Source organism: Sapajus apella, unplaced genomic scaffold, assembly GCF_009761245.1.
Source record: "Sapajus apella isolate SASKATOON/1434 unplaced genomic scaffold, GSC_monkey_1.0 scaffold51, whole genome shotgun sequence".
NCBI classification, from domain to species: domain Eukaryota; kingdom Metazoa; phylum Chordata; class Mammalia; order Primates; family Cebidae; genus Sapajus; species Sapajus apella.
This window is the reverse complement of record NW_022436991.1, coordinates 3,986,700-4,013,993: the sequence shown is the minus strand read 5'-3', so window position 1 is coordinate 4,013,993 and position 27,294 is coordinate 3,986,700. Positions and strand designations below refer to the sequence as shown.

At 46.8% G+C, this 27,294-nt stretch overlaps 1 protein-coding gene and 1 pseudogene across 4 annotated transcripts in view; one reads left to right on the top strand and one right to left on the bottom strand.

Annotated features, from left to right (window-relative positions):
• TVP23A (trans-golgi network vesicle protein 23 homolog A) overlaps nucleotides 1-27,294 on the bottom strand; it is a 55,574-nt gene that overhangs the window by 19,263 nt on the left and 9,017 nt on the right. The gene's annotated exons all lie outside the window — the stretch shown is intronic.
• LOC116526478 lies at nucleotides 21,127-22,494 on the top strand (annotated as a pseudogene). The gene is made up of 2 exons (XR_004258172.1): nucleotides 21,127-21,318; nucleotides 21,649-22,494. The product of XR_004258172.1 is annotated as an NADH dehydrogenase [ubiquinone] 1 beta subcomplex subunit 5, mitochondrial-like (transcript).

Here is a 27,294-nt window from a genome sequence, read left to right as displayed (position 1 = left end):
GGGGAAGTGAGGGGGGAGGAGGGGAAGTGAGGGGGGAGGAGGGGAAGGGAGGGGGGAGGAGGGGAAGGGAGGGGGAGGAGGGGAAGGGAGGGGGGAGGAGGGGAAGGGAGGGGGGAGGAGGGGAAGGGAGGGGAGGGGAGGGGAAGTGAGGGGGGAGGAGGGGAAGTGAGGGGGGAGGCGGGGAAGTGAGGGGAGGGGAAGGGAGGGGAGGGGAGGAGAAGGGAGGGGGGTGAGGGGAGGGGAGGAAGACTCATGAAGAGTACAGTACCAAGAGTGGACCCTGATATAAACTGTGGATTTTAGTTAATAATAATGTATTGGTTCATCAATTGCAACACATATAACCACACTCATGCAAGATGTTAAAAATGGAGGAAATTGGGGGAGAAGGGGAGTATATAAAAATTATATGAATTTTCTCCTCAAACTTTGCTACAAAACTGAAACTTCTCTAAAAAACAGAGCCAGGGCTGAGCGTGATGGCTCACGCCTGTAATCCCAGCACTTTGGGAGGCCGAGATAGGCAGATCACCTGAGGTCAGGAGTTCAAGACCAGCCTGGCCAACATGGTGAAACCTCATCTCTAAAATACAAAAATTAGATCAGTGTTTAATTTCTATATTAATCCCAGCTACTTGGGAAGCTGAGGCAGAAGAATCCCAGCTACTTAGAAAGCTGAGGCGGGAGAATCGCTTGAACTTGGGAGGCAGAGGTTGTAGTGAGCTAAGATTGCACCACTGCACTCCAGCCTGACTGACACAGTGAGACTCTGTCTCGGAAAAAAAAAAAAAAAAATAGAGCCAGGACAGGTGTGGTGGCTCACGCCTGTAATCCCAGCACTTTGGGAGGCCGAGATAGGCAGATCACCTGAGGTCAGGAGTTGGAGGCCAGCCTGGCCAACATGGTGGAACTCCGTCTCTACTAAAAATACAAAAATTAGCCAGGCATAGTGGCAGATGGCTGTAATCCCAGCTACTTGGGAGGCTAAGATACAAGAATCACTTGAACTGGGGAGGCAGAGATTGCAGTGAGCTGAGGTTGCGCCACTGCACTCCAGCCTGGGTGACAGAGCGAGACTCCAGCTCAAAAACAAACAAACAAACAAAATAGAGCCAGATATTATAAAGGTGGATGGACGCAGGTGTAAGGCTCCATCTAGACAGAATACACAGAGACACTGGGAGGAGGCCCAGACATCACCTTCCCACAACTTCCAAAGCAGGTCTGATTTAGGAGTGTAAATCCCGAATATCTGAGGCAGTTCTCAGTTATTTTAGAAAGTTTATTTTGCCAAGGTTGAGGACACGCTCAGGAGGTCCTGACAACATGTGCCCAAGATGGTCAGAGCACAGCTTGGTTTTATACATTTCAGGGAGACAGGAGACACCCATCACCATCTGTAAGATGAACACTGGTTGGGTCTGGAAAGGCGGAACACCTCGAAGCAGGGAGGGGGCATCTACGTCCTAGGTAGACAAGAGACAAATGGATGCATTGTTTTGAGTTTCTGATTTGCCTCTCCAAAGGAGGCAATCAGATATGCATGTATCTCAGTGAGCTGAGGGGTGAATAGAATGGGAGCCAGGTTTGCCCTCTGCAGTTGCCAGTTCGACTCTTCCCTTTAGCTTAGTGATTTGGGGGCCCCCAGATTTATTTTCCGTTCACAGGGGAAAGGTAGGTTCATCCAATTTGGCAGTGATCTAACAACATTTGTTGTCCTGTGGCCAGGTGCAGTGGCTAATGCCTACCATCTCAGCACTTTGGGAGACTGAGGCAGGAGGATCACTTGAGGCCAGGAGTTCAATACCAGCCCAGGCAATACAGCAAGGCACCTCTCTCTACAAAAAAAATTCAAAAAATTAGCTGGGCATGGTGGTGCCCACCTATAGTCCCAGCTCCTCAGGATGCTGAGGTAAGAGGATCGCTTGAGCTGGGGAGTTTGAGGCCGCACTGAGTTTTGATCACACCACTGAACTCCAGCCTGGGGACAGAGGGAGACCTTGTCTCAAAAAAAAAAAAAAAAACGCCCTTTACTTTGAAACTGTACTGTGCTTTTTTCAAGCCTCCAACTAGAATTCTTCATCAAACATCACATTTAAAATTCTGTGTCTTCTTTCAGACACTCTGGAAAGCTTCCTGCTTCTCAGTAGGGCAGGCCTGAGGAAAGGCATTCTCTTCCCTTCTTGGTTTGCTTTGCTCTGCAATGATGTCTAGAATTTACTTCAAAATAACCTGGGTATGCGGGGGTGGGAGGGGGTGAAGATGAAACTGGCCATGTCCTGGTGATGACTGGGGACAGGCAATGGGAATGTCAGGTTCATTGTTCTCTGCGATTTTACGTAAATTTGAATTTAAAAGTGGAAGAAAGAAATCGGCAGAAGCAGGCCTGACTTTGCATTGAGGCCAGGTGCCTTTTGGGATAAACCAAGCCCATGGGCTGATATTCTGGGTGCCTAGATGGCCCAGCTGTGGTCCAAAAAAAAAAAAAATTTAGACCTAAAAATCCCCCATTGAGTAATGGACCATTCGAGCTGGCAGCATGAAGAAAATTCCAGAAAGCAGGTCCTTTCTTCTGGGCTTACCAGTTCCTCTACAAAAAAAGAGGCCACCCCTCTATGGAGTACAAAAGCCCAACAACCCTCCCTGCACCTGGCCAGCGTGGTGCAGTGAAAGCCAGAGAGTTGCCCAGGCACGGTGACTCATGCCTATAATCCGAGCACTTTGGGGGGCAGAGGCGGGTGGATCACAAGGTCAGGAGATCGAGACCATCCTGGCCAACACGGTGAAACCCCATCACTGTTAATAATACAAAAATGATCTGGGTGTGATGGCACATGCCTGTAATCCCAGCTACTCAGGAAGCTGAGGCAATAGAATCCCTTGAACTAGGGAGTGGAAGGTTGCAGTGAGCCGAGAGTGTGCCACCGCCCCCCAGCCTGGAAAAAAAAAAAAACTCTATTTAAAAAAAGTGGAAAAAAAAAAAAAAAAAAAAAAGCTGGGCGAGGCAGCTCATGCCTATAATCCTAGTGTTTTGGGAGGCCGAGGTAAGCGGATCACCTGAGGTTGAGAGTTCAAGACCATCAAGACCAGCCTGACCAAAATGGAGAAATCCCGTCTCTACTAAAAATACAGTATTAGCCAGCCATGGTGGTGTATGACTGTCATCCCAGCTACTCGGGAGGCTGAGACAGAAGAATCTCTTGAACCTAGGAGGCAGAGGTTGCTGTGAGTCAAGATTGAGCCATTGCACTCCAGCCTGGGCAACAAGAGTGAAACTCCGTCTCCATAAAAAAAAGAAAGAAAAAAAGAAAGCCAGAGAGTCCAGCCCCACATTCCTGCTCCATGCTTGCTGGGCATGCAGTCCTGGACAAAGTACTAAACCTTTTTGATATAGGAGTTAAGAAGAAATTATTTAGGCAGAGAGTGAGGGTATGAGAGTCCTCTGTAAGGTTTTCCTTTTAATGAAAAACAAGCCCCCAAATTATTTTCTTTTGTGACAAAGAGCAGCCTGTAAAATCCAGCTGCAGACAAGCAAGCTAGAAGCTTGCAGGGGTGAATGCCAACAGCTGTGCCAACAGGAAAAGGCTGCCTGAGACTAGGCAGGTCCAACACGGCGGCTCCATCGTCTCTTCTCCTTTCCAGCTAGTGTACAGTAAGGAGCAGGCAACATGGCACCAGCCAAGTGGAAAGCTCATTTGCATAATACGATGACGATAGGGCAGCCAGACTTCCCTGAGTGCTCTGTGAATGTCACACCTGGTCCAACCAATCTTTGGGCCGTATGTAAATCAGACACCATCTCCTCAAGCCTGTCTATAAAATCTGGTGCAGTCTGCAGTGGGCTGTTTTTCTCCCTTTCAGGATCCCCTCTGTCTCCCAAGGGAGAAAGCTATTTTCCTTTCTCTTTCTTTTGCCTGTTAAACCTCTGCTCCTAAATTCACTCCTCATACATGTCAGTGTCCTTAATCTTCTTGTCACGAGACTACGAACCCCAGGTATTTACCCCAGACAATGACGCCGGGTCGCTTTGAGCTTCGCACTATCCATCCGTAAAATGGGACAGTAACATCTACCTCAGATGCCAGAGGCTTTCAACTAATAGAGTCAAACTCTGTAAAATATTCGAAGAGATCAATCCTGGGCCAAATATGAGATCCGTGACCCATGACACAACCCCATGGGGTCCTGAGAACACGTTCCCAAGGTGGTCGGGCTACAAGCTGACTGCACGTTTTGGGGAGACAAAAGGCATCATCAATACATGTAAGATGTACATCGCTTCGGTCTGGAGAGGTGGGACAGCTCAAACAGGGAGGGGCTTCTGGGTCATAGGTAAATTCAAAGATTTTCTGATTGGCAATTGGTTGAAAGAGTTATTATCTAAAGACCTGCAATCAAGAGAAAGCAATGTCTGGGTTAAGATAAGGGGCTGTGGAGAGCAAGGATTTTATCTCCCAGATGACACCTCCAGGTCGCCAGCTTTAGAGAGAACAGATGGCAAATGGTTTTTTGTTTGTTTTTGAAACAGTCTGGCTCTGTCACGCAGGCTGGAGTGCAGTGGCATGATCTCAGCTTACTGCAATCTCTGCCTCGCGATTCAGGCGATTCTCCCACCTCAGCCTCTTGAGTAGCTGACAGGCATGCCACCATGCCTGGCTAATTTTTGTATTTTTTAGTAGAGACATGGTTTCACCCTATAGGCCAGGCTGGTCTCAAACTACTAACCTTGTGATCCGCCCACCTCGGCCTCCCAAAGTGCTGGGATTACAGGCATGAGCCACTGCACCCAGCCTGGCAAATGTTTTTTTACCAGGCTTAAAAAGGTGCCGCTCGTAGTAAATTCTCTCCTGGAAGAGGGAAAGCACCCGGAAAGGAAAGGGGATTCTCAACAGTGTAGATTTTCCCCATAAAAGACAGCTTTGCAGGGCTCTTTCAAAATATGTCAAAAAAAAAAAAAAAAAAAAAGAAAATGTATTGACGCAAACAGTCAAACTGTAAACTATTTGAAGAGATTTACTCTGAGCCAAATATGACTGACCACAGCCCATGACCCAGCCCTCAGGAGATTCTGAGAACATGTGTCCAAGGTGGTTAGGGTACAGCCTGGTTTTATACATTTTTTGGGAGATATGACACATCAAATACATTCAACAGGTACATTGGGGCTGGGTGTAGTGATTCACACCTGTAATCTCAGCACTTTGGTAGGCCGAGGCCAGGGGATCACCCAAGGTCAGGACTTTGAGACCAGCCTGGTCAACATGGTAAAACCCCATCTCTAATACAATACAAAAAAAAAAAAAAAAGCCGGGTGTGCTGGCAGATGCCTGTACTCCCAGCTACTTGGGAGGCTGAGGCAGGAGGCTTGAACCCAGGAGGTGGAGGTTGCAGTGAACCAAGATTTTGCCACTGCACTCCAGCCTGGGTGACAGATTGAGCCTCTGTCTCAAAAACAAAAAAAGTTACAGTGGTACAATGGTTCAGAAAGGCAGGACAACTCAAAGCAGGGCAAGAGGAGGAGGCTGATTGGTGGGGACCTTCTAGGCTATAGGTAAATTTTATGATTGACAGTTGGTTGGGTTTATCTAAAAGGCTGGGATCAAGAGAAAGGGAATGTTCAGATAAAGATAAAAGATTGTGGAGACCAAGGTTCTTTTGAAGTCTCATAGTGGCTGCCCTTAGAGACAGTGGACAACAAATGTTTCCTATTCAGACCTTTAAAAGGTGCTAGTCTCTCAGTTAATCTCTTCAGGATTTGAAGCGCCTGGAAGGAAAAAGATCTAGCTATGTTAATAGAGATTTTTTTTTCTTTTCTTTTCTTTCTTTTTTTTTTTTTTTTTTTTAGGCAGGGGTTTTTTTTTTTCCCCCCTGTTGTGCAGTGGTGGAATCCTATCTCGTCTCACTGCAAACTCTGCCTCCTGGGTTCACGCAATTCTCCTGCCTCAGCCTCCCGAGTAGCTGGGATTACAGGCACGTGCCATCACACCCAGCTAATTTTTGTATTTTTAGTAGAGACAGGGTTTTTTTTTTTGTATTTTTAGCAGAGACGGGGTTTCACAATGTTGGTCAAGCTGGTCATGAACTCCTGAACTTGTGATCCGCCCACCTTTGCCTCCCAAAGTGCTGGGATTACAGGCATGAGCCACTGCGCCTGGCGGGGATTCTTTACAAATATTCCCCCACAAAGAAGGGCCGTACAGATCATTTCAAAATATGGCAAAGAAACATGTCTTGGGGCAAAATATTTTGATTTTCTTCTTTGTCATTGTAAGCTGACCTAAAGGATGGAGAGACAGACCCAGGGTCAAGTTTCGCAAGTTTATTTCAATCTGCCAGGCTGGCTGCCTCACCACAGGAAGTGAAGGCAGCAGCCAGGCTTACACACTATGGGGATTATATAGGGGGTTTGCAGGTAGCCGGGTGCTACTCTAAGAAAAAGTGCAACTTGGTTCTCAGGGGCTAACATTCTGCTCAATTGGGTCAGCATCCTGGGTTCGAGAGCTGGGTGGGACCACATCCTGGAACCTACCTGTTTACAAGGCTTGAGGCTGTTTTTGTTATGAGGTTGGCTTAGCAGGGGAGAACGGGGAGGGAGTCTATGGGCTTGCCTTTCTGTAACCGTAACAGTCATGTAATGTTACACCAGAATCAGGTTGGAAAGTCAGTCATGATATATAGGGTTAAATAAAACCCATCTTATGGGCAGCTTTGTTAAGGCCTGAAATAAGGCAAGTAATTATATGGTTACAGGATGCTCAGCCTGGATCTGTGGACTGGTATGCCTAGGCTGGCTTTTCCCGGGGGATGGTGGTAGCTCCTATGGGCTTAGTAGGATCTTACCAATGAAGATTGTTGGCAGGTGCCTGGGCTGCAAGCCACACTCTTTCCTTCTCTATTGGAAGGAGGGTAGAAGAGACGATATAGAGATAATGCCAAGTGAGTTTATAAGACTGGGTAAGATATTTAAATTCTTTGATGTAAGTGTCTGGATTGAAGGAGGACCTAAGGTGCTTTTTGATTTCGGAGAGATCAGATAGACAGAAGGGGACATGAACGTGGACCATGCCTTCCATCCCCGCCACTTCTCAAAGGGGAATGCCAGTCCGAGAGTGGGTATGGGGTGGAGATGGAGAGGAGTCAAAGTGGGAAGCAGCAGGATTGGAGAGGGGAGGGGACAAGGTGGGAGCTGCAGCTGGGGGGTATGGCAGAGGTTCAGGGTGTCCTGGTGCAGGCTTGGGGCACTGGCGGACAGGAGGGAAGTCAGCCGGGTTGAAAGAGGACACATTGTCTGCCGGGGCCATGGGAGGGGTTGAGTTGGGTTTCGAGTGGGTGAGGAGGATCTGGAAACTGTAGCAGGACTGACAGAGAGAAGGGCAGTTGCAGAGGGTAAAGAAAGCCTGAACGTAGGGAACCTCAGACCATTCACCACTGCAGTGGCAGAAATTGTTAAGGTCCCAGAGAATGTTGAAATTGAGTACCATTTTCAGGCCACTGAGAGCCATTATCTCATTCATATTGGGGCCAAGCCGTATTACAATAGAAAATTAATCTTTTGGGCCTGACTTCAGATCAGAGACCAAGGGTGCCCAGATTCCAGAGGAGGCACCCTAAGGGGGTAGTTTTAGACAGAATGAACTGTTCTGACATTTGGATCCCACGGGAAATGTCTGGAAGAGGAGGAGGCTGCCAAGGAGAAGGAAGACAGGAGAAAGTGTCCTCTGCCCTGTTTCCTTTACCTAAGACAGTGAATTCAGAACAGTTGCTGTTGACTTAGGCATACTCAAGACGACAGGACTGAGGCCCCTGGGGCTGGAAGGGTGTCCTCAGCCCAGCGCTGGGACTTTCAGACAGAAAACGGACGGTCGAGGAACCTGGACCGAGGCAAACCTCTATCCAACTTACCGGCTGGAAAGTGATGATTTGGATGGAGATAACTGCAATTGGAGGTCTGGGGTTTCCCTCCTGGGTCTGGAAAGGGGTTCGGGATGGGGGGGCTAGCTTCGGGAGCAGGGAGAGAGAGAAAGAGTGGCCAGCACCTACTCCCAACCCGGGTTTCAGCACCAAAATGTAAGGCTGACAGGAAGGATGGAGAGGCAGACGCAGGGTCAGGTTTAGCAAGTTTATTTCAACCTGCCGGACCACAGGCAATGAAGGCAGCAGGCTGGCTTACAGACTATGGGGGTTACATAGGGGGTCAGGTAGCCAGGTGCTATTCTAAGAAAAAACTGCAACTTGGTTCTCAGGGGCTAACATTCTGCTTAATTGGGTCAGCATCCTGGTTGGAGAGCTGGGTGTGATTTTGTTATAAGCTTGGCTTAACTCATAGCAAAAATGGGGAGAATTGGGAAGGGGTCTATGGGTTTGCCTTGCTGTGACCCTAATAGTCATGTAATGTTACATCAGAATCAGGTTGGAAAGTAAGTCACACTATATAGGGTTAAATATAACCCATCTGATGAGACTTTATGGCTTGTAGGGCATGAATCCTCAGACCCCTTAGATAGGAATGTGGGTAAGATCGGAAAAAATTAGAGTTAGTCCTCAAATGTATTTTGGGGGAAAATAACGTCAATTTCTTTCAGGGCCTGTTATCTGTGCTGTTGGTATGTTATTGCTACAAATAATCTGTTTTGTCAGTCTTCAGGTCTCTGTTTTAATGTTAATGCTGGCCACCTGTGCCTGGATTCCAAAGGCAGGAAGGTAGAATGAGGCATGTCCGACCCCCGCCCCTTCCCATCATGGCCTCAACTAGTTCTTCAGGTTAACTCTAGAATGCCCTTGGCTGAGAGGAGAGGTCCCTTCAGTTGCGTGGGGGGTTTAGACTTTTATTTTTTGTTTACAGGCTTCTGGGAGATAAAATACCTACCGTGCCAGATCACAGAGAGTCCTTCATTGGCTGTGACTCATTTCACTCTACTTATTGCTTGACTCATTAATAGTCAACATTTTTGAGAATGGAAGAAACAGAAAAAAACCTTGACCAGCAATGCTCTTTTTGGACATCCTTTGTCAGACAAATGTTTTTCCCCCACTATTAAAGGTAAGTAGGGTGTTGCTATTTATTTCTTTGGCCCTGACACCCACTTACACTCAGGTGGCTTCTCTGCTACTGACGTAGGAGTTAAGAAGAAATTACTTAGGCAAATAGTGAAGGAACTGGAGTACTCAGTAAGGTTTTCCTTTTAATGAAAAGCAGCCCCAAAATTACTTTCTTTTCTAACAAAGGGCAGCCTGTAAAATCCAGCTGCAGACATAGACAAGCAAGCTGGAAGCTCACAGAGTGAATGCCAGCACTTGTGCCAATAGGAAAAGGCTGGCTGGGACCAGGCAGGTCCAATATGGAGGTCCAATGTACAGGTCCAATATGGAGGCTCCGTCTTCCCTTCTCTTTGCCAGCCACGTCTACAGTAAGGAGCAGACAACATGGGGCTAAGTGGAAAGCCCATTTGCATAATAAGATTAGGGTAGGGTGGCCAGCCTTCCCCAAGTGCTATGTAAACATCACACCTGATCCAACCAATCTGTAGGCCCTAAGTAAATCAGACACCGCCGCCTCATACCCGCCTATACAATCTGCTGCAGTCCACCACAGGCTGGATTTTCCCTTCGGAAGTCTTTCTCTCTCACTAGGAACAAAGCTGTTCTCCTTTCTCTTTCTTTTGCCTTTTAGACCTCCGCTCCTAAACTCATTCCTCATGTATGTCCATGTCCTTAATCTTCTTAGCATGAGACAACAAACCCCAGGTATTTACCACAGAAAATGCCACTTCACTAGCAATGGCATCCCACCATGAAGATGCTGGGTGCAAGGGACCCCAAGTGCCAGAGGAGGCAGCTAAGATGATGTCTGCCCAGGAAGAAGTACATTCTCAGCCATTTCTCCATCCACTAGTTCCGCCACACCTCCTGGGAGTTAGAAAATGCAGGACCTGCAGCCCCACCTCCAGACCTCCTGAGCTAGGATCTGCACTTTGACAAGACTCTCAAGTGATTCTTCTGTGTGTGACAAGTGAAGAGCTCTCCTCTCTTCCATTTTCAGGATGAAGTCAGTTTCAGCAACAAAGCAGAAAGGACTTAAGAAACCTAAGCCTGAAAAAGCAAAGGTCCCTAGAAATCCATCAGGAATGAACCTGATGATTCATTCCTGATGAATGAATCCAGGGGATGAACCATCTGGGCTGATCTGATTTTTCTTTTCTAGAGTGACCTAGATGCAACGTTAGCTCCATCATCCTTCTGAAACTGGCTTCTTAATTCACAAGACGGCACATCGTCTTACTCCCCTGACATCTGAGCGGGGAGATCAGCATTTGGGACTGTTGGGATGTCTGAGCACAGGCTGATTGCTAAGTGCTCAGTTTCCATTCAAAGGTCAGCACAATAGAGGTTTATGTGTGGAAGTAAATACAAGAACAAACTTCCCTCTGGTTGCCGCAGTTTTTTCCTCTTGTTTCTGTTCTTTATTTCTTTTTAAAGAGACATACCCAGCAGGGTGTGGTGGCTCCTGCCTGTAATTCCAGCACTCTGGGAGGCCGAGGTGGGTGGATCACTTGAGGCCGGGAGTTAAAGACCAACCTGGGCAACATGATGAAACCCTGTCTCTACTCAAAATACAAAAATTAGCTAGGCATGGTGGCATGTGCCTATAATCCTGGCTACCTGAGAGGCTGTGGCAGGAGAATCGCTTGGGGGTTATAGAGAGCCAAGATCGCACCACCGCACTCCAACCTGGGCGACAGCAAGACTCTGTCTCAAAAATAAATAAATAAAGAGGCATACTGACTCTAGAGTCTGGGTATGCTCGGCATCAAAATGAAAGTGTGAGCCCCAGGGACAAGTGGGGGAGGCCTCTGGATGCTGGGCCCTGTGTGTGGATTCTCGCCCTTCACCCTCCACCTCTGGGCCCTGCTTGGCTTGTAGTGGCTCATTCTAATCTCTACCACATTTTCAGGCACTTGTTATAAAAACACTTCACTTCTCTGGTACCAACTTCTAACTTGGCCCATTTTGTGCTACTGTAACAGAATATCATAGACCAAGTAATTTACATATCAATAGAAATGTATCTTGTGGCTAAGCATGGTGGCTCACATCTGTAATCCCAGCACTTTGGGAGGCCAAGGCAGGAGGATCACTTGAGCTCAGGAGTTTGAGACCAGCCTGGGAAACACAGGGAGACTCTGTCTCTACAAAACAAAAAATAAACCTAGCTGGGCATGGTGGTACGCACCTATGGTCTGAGCTATGTGGGAGGCTGAGGTGGGAGGATTGCTTGGGCCCAGGAGACTGAGGCTTCAGTGAGCTGTGATCACACCACTGCATTCCAGACTGGGGGTGAGAGTGAGACCCTCTCTCAAAAAAAAGAAAAACAAAAAACAAATGTATTTTTCACAGTTCTGAAGGCTGGGAAGTCCAAGATCAAGGCACCAGCACATTTGGTGTCTGGTGAGGGTCTGGTCTCTGCTCCCAAGATGATGAATTGAATGCTGCACCCCCTCGGGAGGGGAGCAACACTGTTCTCGCATGGCAGAAGAGCAGAAGAGCCCTGGGACAGGACTCACTCCTGCCAGCCCCTTTATAAAGGTATGAAACCTCATGAGGCATAGCCCTCACGGCTGAATCATCACTTAAAGGTCCCAGCTCTTAATACTGTTACAACGGCAATCAAATCTCAGCGTGCACTTTACAGGAGACAAACATTCCAACCATAGCAGTGGCAATTCTTGGCATTGCTTGGCTCATAGCCCTGTCATTCCAATCCCTGCCTCTCCCTGTGTCTCTGTCTTCACCTTTCCTTATAAAGATCCTCATCATACTGGATTAGAGGCCGGCCCTACTGCGCTATGACCTCACGTTAACTAATTACGCCCACAAAGACCCAAGTTCCAACTAAGGTTCCATTTTTGAGGAGATTAGGATGTTGACATACCATTTTGGGAAGACCCAGCTCCACCCATAACATCTGCCTTAGGACAAATGAGCCCAAAGAAAATAAGTAAGGTAGGAAGAGGACATTGTGCTATTTTACAGATGAGGACACGAGCTCAGAGAGGTGACACGAGCTGCCCGGAGTGGGAGTAAAGAAGCAATGATGTATGCAGGTGGTGCACAGGGCGAGGGCGCTCGGCTGAGGTGGGGTGGGGTGCAACTGCCGACATCTGCCCGTGCTCCACTCCCCAGCGAGGTACCTGGTAGGGGTCTGTGTCTGTCTGAGAGGGGTTCGCCTGTCCTAATTTTCAGGACAGCATCCTGTGGACTAGCAGCTGCTCTGAGTGGCAGAATCAGCAGGAGGTCCTGGGTCCCCACTCACTCTCAGCCCAGGGTTTCCAGGCTGCCCCTGGAACCCTCAGATTAGCAGGCTTAAGCACAGAGAGCTAACAAGACAGGCAGCGTGAGACAGTGGCCTCTGAACGCCATTCTCCCCTCAGAGGACCCAAGGCTCCCTGGAGAAAGGGCGGATTCCAGGTACAGATGGAGAAATCTACATGAGGGGGAGGGGACATCAGAATATCCCAGACAGCGAGGAAGCTGCCAGATGCCGCGAGAGTCAGGTTACGGAAGACTCAGAAGCCAACTGGAAGAGAAGAGGCTCCCACTGGCCAACAGTGAGACAATTTGAGTAGCAGTAAGAGTATGTCTGCATCCATGAGTTTATGTGATACTTTTTTTTTTTTTTTAGACAGAGTCTTATTCTGTTGTCTAGACTGGAGTGCAGTGGCATGATCTCGGTTCACTACAACCTCCGCTTCCCAGGTTCAAGTGATTCTCCTGCCTCAGCCTCCCAAGTAGCTGGGATTACAGGCATGCATCACCACACCTGGCAAATTTTTGCATTTTTAGTAGAAATGGGGTTTCACTATCTTGGCTAGGCTGGTCTCGAACTCCTGACAAGTAATCTGCCCACCTGGACCTCCCCAAGTGCTGGGATTACAGGTGTGAGCCACTGTACCCAGCCTATTTGATACTTTTAAAACACCCTCACTGATCACCTCAAGGAGGATGCAGGGGACCTAATGCATTGCTTTGAAAACTGAGTAGCAAAGGACAAGTTTCAACCATACATTGTGCCTTTTCTCTACAAAGTATACATTGTAAGGACTACACATTCCATGAGGGAAGTTTCTCCTTCTGTATCATTTCAGCCCACACATGAAGACAGTATGGTAAGAATCAGAATGCCACCACATGCCACAATCCCTAAAGAATTCAAGGATGAAGGACTAGCACCAAGCACTCCCTGAGAGACAGCCAGGCACTGGGAGCCTCTGGATGGAAGAACACACCCCCTCCTCTGAAGACCCCATGCCAAAAACAATCACATCTGAATCACATCAGACCTGTAGCTCTCACTGCTCATTTACAAGAAATACAGACAACCAAGGGAAATATTAAAGGTTGCAACAAGATGCAATCAGCAAGCCTCATAGTACAATTCACCTGCAAGGCAAAAAATTAAAACATTTAAAATATGGGACAGGCCTGGAGGCTCATGCCTGTAATCCCAGAACTTTGGGAGGCTGAGGCAGGAGGATTGCTGGAGCCCAGGAGTTTGAGACCACTCTGGGCAACATGGTGAAACGTCATCTCTACAAAAACATAATAATAATACAAAAAGTAGCCAGGCGTAGTGGTGCATGCCTGTAGTCTCAGCTACTCAGGAGGCTGAGGTGGGAGGATCGCTAAAGCCCAGGAGTTTAAGGCTGAAGCGAGCTGTGATTAAGCCATTTGCACTCCAGCCTGGGCAACAGAGCAAGACCCTTTCTCAAAAAAAAGAACAATTTAAAAGATAAGAAAGAGAGAGAGGAGAGGGTGAGAAACCTGTTACAGTAAAAGGAATCTTATATAGCAACCAACTACAATATTGCAATGTGTGAATGTTATTTCAATCGTGGCTCAAATGAATAAGCTGTAAAACATAAAGTGATGAGCCAATCAAGGATAGGGACACTGGCTGGATATTTCACGCCATTTGGGTATTGCCAAATTATTTTAAAGTTTCGAAAACTGGAGGCTGGGCATGGTGGCTCATGAACTTTGGGAGGCTGAGGCAGGAGGGTGACTTGAGCCGGTGAATTCGAGACCAGCCTGGGCAACACAGTGAGAACTTCTCTCTACAAAAAATCAAAAAATTAGCCAGGTGTGGTGCCAGGCACCTGTGGTCTCAGCTACTCAGGAGGCTGAAGTGGGAGGCTCACTTGAGTAGGGGAGGTCGAGGATATAATGAGCCCTCATCATGCCACTGATCTCCAGCCTGGGTGACAGAACAGGAAAAAAAAAAAAAGATTGAAAGTTGAGAAAATTCTATTGTGGTTTTGTTTTAAAAATGATTATCGTCAAAAATTAGCCAGGTGTGGCGGTGCACACATGTAATCCCAACCACCTGGGAGGCTGAGGCACAAGAATCACTTGAACCTGGGTGGCAGAGGCTGCAGTGAGGCGAGATCGCACCACTGCACTCCAACCTTGACAACAGAGGGAGAGACCCTGTCTCAAAAAAAAAAAAAATCATTCTTGTCTCTTAGGGATATCAAAGTATGCATATTTGAATTGATATGATGTGGTATCTGTGATTTGCTTCAAAATGATCAGGGGAAGGGGAAAAGCTGGGAAATGAAAAATGAGGCCGGGCATGGTGGCTCACGCCTATAATCCCAGCACTTGGAAAGGCCAAAGCAGGCAGATCGCCTGAGGTCAGGAGTTCGAGACCATCCTGACCAACATGGAGAAACCCTGTCTCTACCAAAAATATAAAATTAGCCAGGCATGGTGGCAGGTGCCTGTGATCCCTGCTACTCAAGAGACTGAGGCAGAATTGCTTGAACCTGGGAGGCAGAGGTTATGGTGAACTGAGATCCCACCACTGCACTCCAGCCTGGGCAACAAGAGCAAAACTGCATCTCAAAAAAAAAGAAAAATGATTGGTCATTGAAACAGGGTGATAGGAACATGGGATTCATTTTATTATTCTACTTTGTATATGTTTCGAACTCTCTATAGTAAATCTTCTTTTTTTCTTTCTTTAAGTAATCAGGGAAGCAGACTACTTCCTTTCAAATAGAGTTCTGCCATTTAATGTGTGACCTTGAGCAAGTGAGTCAACCTTTCTGGGCCTATTTCCTCACCTGCAAAATGGAGATAATCACATGTACCTAACATCAAAGCCTGGAGCACAGTGGACACTCTGCAGACACCCATGCATTAGTTCCTAGGGATGGGACCTGTGGTAGCCAGTCTCTGAGGTGGCGACCCGTGACCCTGACTGCCTGGTGCTCAGACCCTTGTGCAGTCACTTCTCACAATGAAGCAGGGGTGGTAACCAGAGTGGCCAACAGAACATATCGGAAGTGGTTGTATGTCACTTTTGAGATTAGGTTATCAAAGGCGTGGCAGCTTCTGTCTTGATCACTCTCTCCCTCGCTCTTCCTAGGGCAAGCCAGCTGCCATGTTGGGAGCAGCCCTATGTTGGGAGGCCCACATGGCAAGGAACTGAGGCCTCCAGCCAACAGCCATGGGAGGACGTCATCTTGGACACAGCTCCTCCTGCCCCAGTCAAGCCTTCAGATGACAGCAGCTCGGCAACCTCTTGACTACAACCTCTGGAGACCCTAAGCCAGAGCCACGCAGCTGAGCTGCTCTAATTCCTGAACTTCAGACACAGTGTGAGATAATAAACGTTTGTTATCTGTAGCTGCTAAGCTGGAGGAAATATGTCATGCATCAGTAGCTCACTGCTACAGGCTCTGATGTTGAAGAGGTTGTTTTGTTGTGTTTGTTTGGAACAGTCTCACTCTGTCGCCCAGGCTGGTGTGCAGTGGTGTGATCTCGACTCACTGCAACCTCTGTCTCCCAGGTTCAAATGATTCTCCTGTCTCGGCCTCCCAAGTCGCTGGGATTACAGGTGCCTGCCACCACACCTGCTTAATTTTTGTATTTTTAGTAGAGACAGGGTTTGGCCATGTTGGCCAGGCTGGCCTTGAACTCCTGACCTCAGGTGATCCTCCCATCTCTGCCTCCCAAAGCGCTGGAATTACAAGGGAGAGCCACCACACCAGGCCTCTTGAAGAGTTTTAACTCTATATAAGGCATGTTGTTGTGTTAGGTGGTTTTGAAGGGCAGGAAAGATAAGGAAAGTGAGGTTCCTCTAAGAACAGATGGTGAAATGAGGGGTCCCAGGCTTACTTGAGGAGAGTTGGGGGTGAGTGGATGAGACCATGGGGACAGCTGTACTGACACTCACCTTTTTAAAATAGGAGACTAAGAGTTATTAACTGATGGACAGAAAAGAGCAGAGAGCCCTGGGACTGACTTTCCAGAAGTCTGGAGCAGAAACCAGCCAGCCGATGGTGTAAAAAGAGGGAGTGGATCACAGAGACTGAAGAAGTTATGAAGCCTTTATTCTTGTTTTGTTTTCACCCTGAGTGGGGTCCTTTTTTTTTTGAACTGGAAGTAAGAAGTAGAATTACCCCAGTTATATGCTTTTCATTTTCTTTTCTTTAATTAAAAACAAAAAATAATTTTTTTTTTTTTTCTACAAACAGGGTCTTGCTATGTTGCCCAGGCTGGTCTCAAACTCCTGGGCCAAGCCCACCTTGCCCTCCCAAAGTGTTGGGATTATAGGTGTGAGCCACTATGCCTGGCCTTGTAGTTTTCTGTCTGAAGAGCTTCTAGATTCTGCTAGAAACTGGACAAGATCTGAAGGCAGCAAATATTCACTTGTGTCTGTTACCTGGCTTTTGGGAGCTTCAGTTTCCTCATCTGCAAAATGGAGAGAATCTTGTCTTTCCTTGCATTTTTATTTTTGACTATTTTAATTTTTCTGGAATCAAACTGTGTCCACTAATGGTTGCAAATATTTAATATGGTGTTAATTTCCTACCTGTGCTTCTTAAGAGCTATAACCAAACCAATATACCCTAAAACGTATGGCACTTTAGAAACTACGGCCATCACTGGTAAAGCCCAACTCAGAGGTTATTTAATGGGAGAATTGAGTGCTTATCTTAACTCATTCAGCAAATACTGAATCACTACCACAGCCTGTGAGAGTATTGTTAAACTAGTTTATTTATTCTTTTTGAACAGCCTATGACTTTTTAAAAAGTATTTTTGGTCAGGCAAAAATCACAGGTGGCTCACACCTGTAATCCCAGCACTTTGGGAGGCTAATGCAGGTGGATCACTTGAGCTCAGGAGTTCAAGACCAGCCTGGGCAACAGGGAGAAACCCCAGCTCTATTACTGCTAATAATAATAACAAAAATTAGCCAGGCCCGGTGGTGTGCACCTGTGGTCTCAGCTATTTGGAAGGCTGAGGTAGGAAGATCATTTGAGCCTGGAAGGCAGAAGCTGCAGTGAGCCAAGACTGTGCCACTGCACCCCAGCCTGGGCAACAGAGCAAGACCCTGTCTTAAAAAATATACTTAAAAAAAAAAACAGTATTTCTACGTTTTGTCAACCAAAGGATGTTCCAGATCCAGTCTGACTGGTTTCCGCCTCAAGACTTAGAATCAGCTGCTTTCTAAGGAGCCTCGGGCTCTTTGAGTGGTAAAGACCATGGAAGGCTGAAATCTGGGGCCTGGAATTGCAGATAAGAGGTGCAGGATAGAAGAGAGAGAGAGAGAAAAAAAACACCATGCGATTTCTCGGCCACCTTTAGTAGTGACAGAGCTCAAAAAAAAAAAAAAGAGAAGGTCCTTTTAGGACATTAGGGCTTGTCCCAGCAGAGTATCCATGAGGCTCACGGCTATTTACTGACATTTGAAACAACACAGAGACCCAAGAGGTGGACACATCAGCTGACTATCATTTCTGCTGAGAAGCATAACCTGGATGTAATCGGGAAAAACATCAGAAAGACCCGAATTAAGGTGTATTCCTCAAAACTGCTGCCCTTTACTCCCCCAAAATGTCCATGTCATGAGAAATACAGAAAGGCTTGGAATAGTTCCAGAATAACTAAACGCAGTGGAGATCCTGGATTGAGTCTTTTTTTTTTTTTTTTTTTTTTGAGACAGAGTCTCACTCTGTTACCCAGGCTGGAGTGCAGTGGCGTGATCTTGGCTCACTGCAACCTCCACCACCTAGGTTCAAGTGATTCTCATGCCTCAGCCTCCTGAGCAACTGGAATTAGAGGCATATGCCACCAAGTGTGGCTAACTTTTATATTTTAGTAGAAACAGGGTTTCACCATGTTGCCCAGACTGGTCTCGAACTCCTAAGCTCAGGAAATCCACCTGCTTTGGCCTCCCAAAGGATTACGGACATGAGCCATCACCCAGCCTCTGGATTGAATCTTGAACTGAGAGAAAAAAGTGACTCTAATGGACAATGGAATGTGAACTATAGATTAGATAGTCTCTTAGTTTCCATCATCACACTCTGCTTACATAAGACAACGTCTCTGCTTACAGTACACATTGATGGCTGGACACAATGGCTCATGCCTGTAATCCCAGCACTTTGGGAGGCCAAAGCAGGAAGATCGCTGGAGCCCAGGAGTTTGAGACTAGCCTGGGGCAACATAGTGAGACCTCACCTCTATAAAAATAAAAAATAAATATAAAAAGTGCACAGTGAAGTATTTAGGGGCAAGGGGGCATGATGTGTTCAACTTATTCTCAAACACTTTAGAGAACAAATACACAGGCATGCACACACACGTGCAAAATGTCAGCCATTAGGAAGACTCAGACGCCAACTGGAAGAGGTTCCCGCTCGCCAACAATGGGACGATTTGAGTAACAATAAGAATATGTCTGCATCCATGCGTTTATATGGTAGGTGTGTGTGTGTTTGTGAGACGGAGTCTCATTCTGTTGCCCAGGCTGGAATGCAGTGGTGTTATCTTGGCTCGCCGCAGCCTCTGCCTCCTGAGTTCAAGTGATCCTCCTGCCTCAGCCTCCAGAGTAGCTGGGAATGCAAACATGTGCCATCATGCCAAGCTAATTTTTGTATTTTTAATAGAGACGGGCTTTCACCACGTTGGCCAGGCTGTTCTCCAACTCCTGAGCTCAAGTGATCCACCTGCCTCGGCCTCCCCAAGTGCTAGGGTTACAGGTGTGAGCCACGGCGCTGGTCCAATAAGTGAATCTTGGTTAAACGTACACATCAGTTATTTGTACCATTCTTGCTACCTTCCCGTAAGCCTGATCTTATTTCAAAGTAAAAAGTTTTTTTAAGTTATTTTAAGGACATTAATTCAAAAATGTATTTTCTAATTCAACATACCTTGCTGCTGTATTTTACATATTTCTTTCACTTGGGGTTTCATTAACCACTAAAAATTCCCCTACCACGCTGTAAACAGTGAGTTTTGTCATTGCTGTGTGTATTTTAGGTTGCACGTTTATTTGGTGCGCCACATAATCATTAATGCTAAATTGAAATGTCACTTAAATTGTCCAAGGATATAAAATTAAGTTTATGATCAACATACAAATGTTTTTCATTGATTTTCAACACTGTTTAAGAAATATTGAGTTTAATAAACTGAGCTTAGAGGCCGGGCACAGTGGCTCATGCCTGTAATCTCTCAGCACTTTCGGAGGCTGAGGTGGGTGGATCACCCGAGGTAAGGAGTTCAAGACCAGCCTGGCCAACATGGAAAAACCCTGTCTCTACTAAAAATACAAAAATTAGCTGGGCACGGTGGTGGGCTCCTGTAGTCCCAGATACTCTGGAGGCTGAGGAAGGAGAATCACCTGAACCTGGGAGGTGGAGGTTGCAGTGAGCCGTGATTATGCCACTACACTCCAGCCTGGGTGACAGAGCAAGACTCCATTTCAAAAAATCAAAAAGAAAAAAAGAAAGAAATATAAATTGAGCTCAGAGCCACAACAACACATGTATGGAGAACCTCCCATCTACCCAGTGGAGGGCTAGGTCAGAGGTCAGTGAACAGGCTGGACCAAATCCTGCCCTCCCAGACGTCACTCATCTCTAGCGGGGAGGGAAGAAAACCGAGGAGTGATTTCAACCCAGTGTGCAAAGTGTCATTCATGGGTAAACAGAGTCACAATCAAAATATTCAACAATTAATGTGGGACAGCCACTGTCCATTGACAATGGCCAATGGGGCAGGGTCCCATCAGCTGGTCCTGGTGTTTGGGGTTCTCGCCCTTTAGTTGTGGGGGCTTGTCCCAGCAGGGTATCCATGAGGCTCTCGGCTATTTACTGACATTTGAACCAACACAGAGACCCAAGAGGTGGACACATGAGCTGACCATCAGGCCTGGGCAGACACTGGGGTTGTGGGGACTAAGGAAGGGTGCCTCGTTTAGAGTGGACAGCACTGCTTAGCAGCGATGCAGATTAGGATATAAAGGACATGGGGGTCTTGGCGTGATGAAAACGGGAATTAGACAGTGGTGATGGTTGCACAACCTTGTAAATATACTAAAAACCAATGAATTAAATACTTTAAAGGGATGAGCTTTGAATTCACGGTATGTGAAATCTATCTCCGTTAAAAAATTAATTTTAATTTTTTTTTTCTGAGACATAGTCTTGCTCTGTCACCTGGCTGGAGTGCAGTGGTGAGATCTTGGCTCCCTGCCACCTCTACCTTCCGGATTCAAGCAATTTCTCTGCCTCAGCCTCCCAACTAACTGGGACTACAGGTGCACGCCACCACGCCCGGCTAATTTTTTATATTTTAGTAGAGAGGGGTTTCACCATGTTGGCTAGGATGGTCTTGATCTCCTGACCTCGTGATCTGCCCGCCTTGGCCTTCCAAAGTGGTGGGATTACCGATGTGAGCCACCGCACCCAGCTCAATTTTGTTTTAAAGATCTAAGGACAAATTTAGGAAGCAGAGAGAGCAGCGTTTACAAAGGCCAGGGGCTGAGCAGGAACGTGGGGTTCAGGGTGAGTGGTCTTGGATGGCCTCACATGTCCATGTGCACAGCCTGACCCTGGAGCTGGCCTATCCACACAAGCCCCTCAAGCCCCAGGAGTGGCTTCAAGGGGTTTAGGTAGAAAATCCACAGCATCAGGGAGGAATTCCAACTCAAGGCCTTTTGGACCCCTAGAAAATGCTTCCTTGGAGTAATATTTTCTCACCACTGTTTTCAGGGGTGGGGTCGGGGGCTGCAACCTCAGGTGCTCATAGGGCCAGGCAAGGCTGGTAAATAAGTCAACTGAGAGTAGCCATGGTGGCCAACAGTCTGTCACAATGGGTTTCAGTTACTGCAGTGGCAGCTGTGTCCAGCGGCCACCTTGTCATCGGACTGGGGTTTGGGAGTTTCCTCACTCATGACTTTCCGAAGGCCGTTGCTCATGTTTGACACAGTGGAGGCCTTGGAAAAAGACTATTTGTCATCAAACCTTCTAGATTCTTTTTTTTTTTTTTTTTTTTTTTTTTTTTTTGGGAGATTGTGTTTTGCTCTTTTTACCCAGGCTGGAGTGCAATGGCGCGATCTCGGCTCACTGCAACCTCCGCCTCCTGGGTTCAGGCAATTCTCCTGCCTCAGCCTCCTGAGTAGCTGGGATTACAGGCACGCACCACCATGCCCAACTAATTTTTTGTAGTTTTAGTAGAGGCGGGGTTTCACCGTGTTGACCAGGATGGTCTCGATCTCTTGACCTCGTGATCCACCCGCCTCGGCCTCCCAAAGTGCTGGGATTACAGGCTTGAGCCACCGCGCCCGGCCAAACCTTCTAGATTCTATGACAGGTCTTTTTTGAAGTTATTGAGATTCTACGTTTTATTGAGTGGAATTCCAGTAGCAATTATTGCAACTCTGGTGAATGTATTCACTGGTCAAGCTGAACCAGCAGAAATTCCAGAAGGCTATATCCCAGAACACTGGGAATAGTATCAGCATCCCATATCAAGATGCATTGCCCGTACTTTCTATGATGGTCCTGAAAAGAATTATGAAAGAAGAATGGCCAACCTTCAGATTGAAGCTGAAAAGGCTGAATCACGGTTAAAGGAGCCAGAAGTACGAAGATTAATGCATGCGAGAGGAGACAGACTCTGGTATCACTTTGAGACAGTTGATAAGGAACTTACTGATCATTCTCCAAAAGCAACTCCTGACAATTAAGCATTTTTTTTCTCTAAATCCAAAGTATATTCTCTTTCTTGGAAAATAAATTAGTAAACATATCTGTATTTTTGCTCTCCATGGAAAAAGAGCTTCTGACTTTACTGTTTCTCAGTGTTGGTTCAGATTGAGGTTTTTGTTTGGGGGTGGGTTCGCTTCCAGTCCCTGAAGGTTTAAAATGTACTAATAAAAACTGGAGAAATAGGAATCTGTGAATTCCTAAAGTGTAGCAACTTTGAAAGGTCAAAGTGTTTTATTTACCTGACAAATGGAAGTTATAGAAAAGAAGTTCTAGTTATGCTAAGTACCAGTAATTATAGTATTTTGTACAAATGTCTGTACTGCAGACGTCTGTATTATTGAAGGGCAACTCAGGATTTTAAGTTCCATAAAGAATTGAATCAACTCTGTAAAATATTAACTCCTTAATAAACAGATTTTCAGTAGAAAAAATAAACAAATACATAAGTCAACGGGGTGGGTGGAGGCCAAGGCTCACCCACAATCAACTCCAGCCCATTCTTCCAGCTCCAACAACTTTCCAAAAGAAGCCAACAGGCCAGGCACAGTAGCTCAGGCCTGGAATCCCAGCACGTTGGAAGGCCGAGGCAGGAGGATCGCTTAAGGCTAGGAGTCTGAGGCCAGCCTGGACAACTAGAGGGACCCCATCTCTAAAAAGAACAAAAAAAATTAGCTGAGTGTAGTGATACATGCCTGCAGTCCCAGCTACTCCGGAGGCTGAGGCTGGAGGATCACTTGAGCCCAGGAGCTTGAGGCTGCTGTGAACTATGATCGTGCCACTACACTCCAGCCTGGGCCACAGAGCTTGACACTGTCTTTAAAACAAACAAACAGAAAATCCAGCAATCATATTTTTAAAAACTAATTCAGTGACATGAAATTCACATCCCACAAAATTAACCACTGTGAAGTAGATAATTCAGTGGCACCAAGGGAACAATTCGTACTGAGTACCAACATTTCCATGTCTCCAAAGCAAAAGCCTGCACCCCTTGGGCAGTTTCCCCCCATTCTCGACCCTCCTCCCAGATCCCGGCAGCCACCAACCTGCTTCTGTCTTAGTGGGTTCATCTAGTCTCAGCAGTCCAGATTTTTAATGTAATCTTTTCTTTTTATTTTTTTGAGACGGAGTCTGGCTGTCACCCAGACTGGAGTGCAGTGGTACAATCTCAGCTCACTGCAACCTCCTGGGTTCAAGTGATTCTCACGCCTCAGCCTCCTGGGTAGTGGGGATTACAGGTGTGTGTCACTACACCTAATTTTTTATTTTTAGTAGAGATGGGATTTCACCATGTTAGCCAGGCTGGTCTCGAACTCCCAACCTCAAGTGATCTGCCCGCCTCAGCCTCCCAAAGTGCTGGGATGACAGGCATGAGCCACCATACCAAGCCTAATGTGATCTTTTCTAATTTTAAATTTTAAATTCAAATTAATTTAAAATATCTCCCTGGCTGACAAGAACATATCTGAGGCTTGGAATCAGTCGGCTGTCACTTTGCAATTTTTATTCTAAAGTATCTTAAAGTCCAGGGGAGAGGTACATCTGTATTGTAATGCAGGGAATCCATGAACATGTGTGGCTAGATCTGAGTCATGTTAGAAGCCTCTTTGCTTCTGTCATGAGTGAAGGGTGAGCAGGTGGCCACAGAACTCCCAAGGCTAAGCTCCGTGTGAAGAGCTGGGCTGATGAAAGTCCTTCCGAAGCCTTGCATTCCACTCCCAAGTTACTGAGTTGGTCTTTACTAAGGAAATGCTGTCAGCATCTCCTGCTAGAATACAGACATTTTACTTAGGGAGAAGACAATAAATATGTAAGCAATGATCGAAACAAGATAACTTCAAAGAGTCAAGTGGAATGTGATAAAAAGGCTCCAGGGACTGGGCGTGGTGGCTAACACCTGTAATCCCAGCACTTGGAGAGACCGAGGCGGGTGGATTACGAGGTCAGGAGTTCAAGACCATCCTGGCCAACATGGTGAAACCCCCTCCTCTACTAAAAATACAAAAATTAGCTGGGCGTGGTGGCGCGTGCCTATAGTCCCAGCTACTTGGGAGGCTGAGTCAGGGGAATCATTTGACCCCAGGAGGCGGAGGTTGCAGTGAGCCAAGATCACACCGCTGTACTCCAGCCTGGCAACAGAGCAAGACTTCAGCTTAAAAAAAATACAGAGCTCAGAGCTAAGCACTGTATCAATGCATCAACAACTGCTCCCTCCCCACTGAAGGTAAACACCCACACACATACACACAGACATAAACCAGTATAAGCTACTTATCCAGATCTGAACAACTAGAAAACTGCTCCCAGCTGTGCAGGGCATGTCAGCATCACAGGAGCCTCTGACACCCATTTCTTTTTTTTGTTTTGTTTTTCTTTTTTTTGAGACGGAGTCTCGCTCTTGTCGCCAGGCTGGAGTGCAACGGCACGATCTTGGCTTACTGCAACCTCTGCCTCCTGGGTTCAAACAATTCTCCTGCCTCAGCCTCCCAGGTAGCTGGGATTACAGGCATCCGCCACCGTGCCCAGCTAATTTTTTTGTATTTTTAGTAGAGACAAGGTTTGCTGGTCAGGCTGGTCTCAAACTACTGACCTCAGGTAATCCACCCGCCTCAGCCTCCCAAAGTGCTGGGATTACAGGCATGAACCACCGCGCCCGGCCCTCTGACACCCATTTCTACACCTGCTGAACCAGCATCCTCAGGTATTGAGCCTGAGACCCTGAAGTGTCAGCTTTTGGTTCACTGGAGTTCCCTGAGGGACGCTGATGAAAAAAGAAAAAAATAATAGAAAATAAAAGTACTAAATAGTCCAGATTCATGCAGTCAAGCTGCTGTCCAAGATGAAGCATCAAAGAACCTGACCAATGTCCTCTGTCTTTTCCCCAAATGCCTTCCCAGATTATGTGGGTCACAGGTCAGCAGAAATCACCTTTCAGTGATTTTATTTATTTATTTTTGAGGCAGAGTTTTGTTTTGTCACCCAGGCTGGCACGCAGTGGCACAATCTCGGCTCACTGCAACTTTGACTGCCCGGGTTCAAGCAATTGTAGTGCCTCCACCTCCTGAGCAGCTGGGATTACAGGCACCTGCCACCACATCGAGCTGATTTTTTGTATTTTAGTAGAGATGGGGTTTCACCACGTTGCCCAGGCTAGTCCCGAACTGTTGAGCTCAGGCAACCCACCCGTCTCGGCCTCCCAAAGTGCTAGGATTACAGACATGAGCCACTGTGCCCGGCCCTTCAGTGATTTTATTGTGGGCACAGCTCATGCAATAATTTCATGTGAACAAGAAATATAAATAAGAGGAAGTTAAGCTGCCTTAGATGTAAGAAGTTAATTTCAAAATATGTAATGCCATGCCCTAATCAAAGAGAACTGAAATTTGTCTAGTTCCTTCATTTTGCGGGTTATGTTCCTTGGTAATCATGGACCTTCCTTAAAATTCAGCCAGCAGCTCTTGGTGGGACCAGCTTATGTGTCACATTTCTATAATTTCGAAATAGATTTTAAAGAGTTGGTGACCATATAACTTGTTCCCCAAAGGCTCAGGGGACAGGGGTCTGGATAAGGGGTCCTCACTTATTGAGGTAAGCAGAACTCCTAGAATATCAACAAAGAAAAATTAAAAGTTTTCTCCTTAGCATGTGGGAGCACGATGTGCTGTGTGCATATCTGTGTGTGGGTAGCAATTAGAGATGTGCTCAAGTTGATTTCTGAGGATGAGTGCCCACCAAGGGCTCATCAAAACCATCGCCTGTGCCCTCTCCTTCCTTGCTCCCAACACCTCAGGCTTCTCTTGGGTCGATGCCACACGCAGAAGTGTTAGGAGGTGCTTTGGGGCCAGGCGCAGTGGCTCAGGCTGCGGGGGGGGGGAGTGGATCACAAGGTCAGGAGTTCAAGGCCAGCCTGACCAACTTGGTGAAACTCCATCTCTACCAAACATACAAAAAATTAGCCGGGTGTGGTGGTGCATGCCTATAATCCCAGCTACTCAGGAGGCTGAGGCAGCACAATCGCTTGAACTCAGGAGGCAGAGGTTGCTCCAGCCTGGGCAAAAAGAGCGAAACTACATCTCAAAAAATAAAAAAAAAAAAGGAGGTGCTTTGACTTCCCTCACATACAAATTTCACTTACCCAAATCCAAACCCCAGACAGAGAATAATCTACATCAGAGTTCTCAACCAGGGGGAATCTGGCTGCTAGGGGACACGTGACAACATCAGGAGACATTTTAGGTTGTCAGGACTGAGGGATGGGAAGCTACTGGCATGTAGGGGGTGGGCCAGGGCTGCTGCCCAGCATCCCACGATGCACAGACAGCCCCCACAACACAGAATGATCTGCCTCAAGCATCCATAGTGTCGAGGCTGGGAAGCTGCTCCAAAGAGCGGGGTCAATTCCGCATTAGTATTTACATGAGGAAAATATAAGGTACTCCCCAGGGTAAGCCTAAGACAGAAGCCCTGAATCTGCTGTTCTCACAGCAAAGCTCATCCGAGGGCCTCGCCCTGTAAGTATCTGCGTACAGTGTAATATAAGATACGGAATCTAGAGTCAGAGTCCAAGCGTTCAAATCTCCTCTTTTTTTCTTTTTAATGGTGGGGTCTTGCTGTGTTGTCCAGGCTGGACTCGGACTCCGGACTAAATCCATCCTCCCACCTCAGCCTCCCTAGTAACTGGCATTACAGGTGCACCTGCCACTGTGTCAGGCTCAAATCCCCTCATTGAAGCGAACAGGTGTTACATTAAGCAACTTGCTCAACTCTCTCTCTCAGCCTCAGTCTTTTTAACCTTGACTCTGAGAAAATAATTGCGCCTAGGTTTGCAATGCAGATGAAATGAAGTCTGCTGAATAAAATGCCCAGAATAGTGTTTGCATATAATAAGCACTAGGGAAGTGTTTGCTATTGTTATTTTTCATTCAACATAGCTTCCTCCCAAAAAGCAGCTGACAATTTCACCTGGGGCTTATGTTCAGGATTGCTACTGTATCCAAGGGCAGATAAAGTGATTGCTGAAGACTTCTTCAAAGACAAAACTTACTTGATGGGCTAGTTAGGGATTTTCAGGGGTAGTTTTTATCTCACATGTTTGCCTGAAGACATGGGCCCACTAACATGTGACTTCCTGTAGTGTCTGAGACCACAGGACAATGATATTTTTAATATGACATTTTCTAGACTAAACAAGGGACAACCAAGAAATACTAATCAGGCTGGGCGT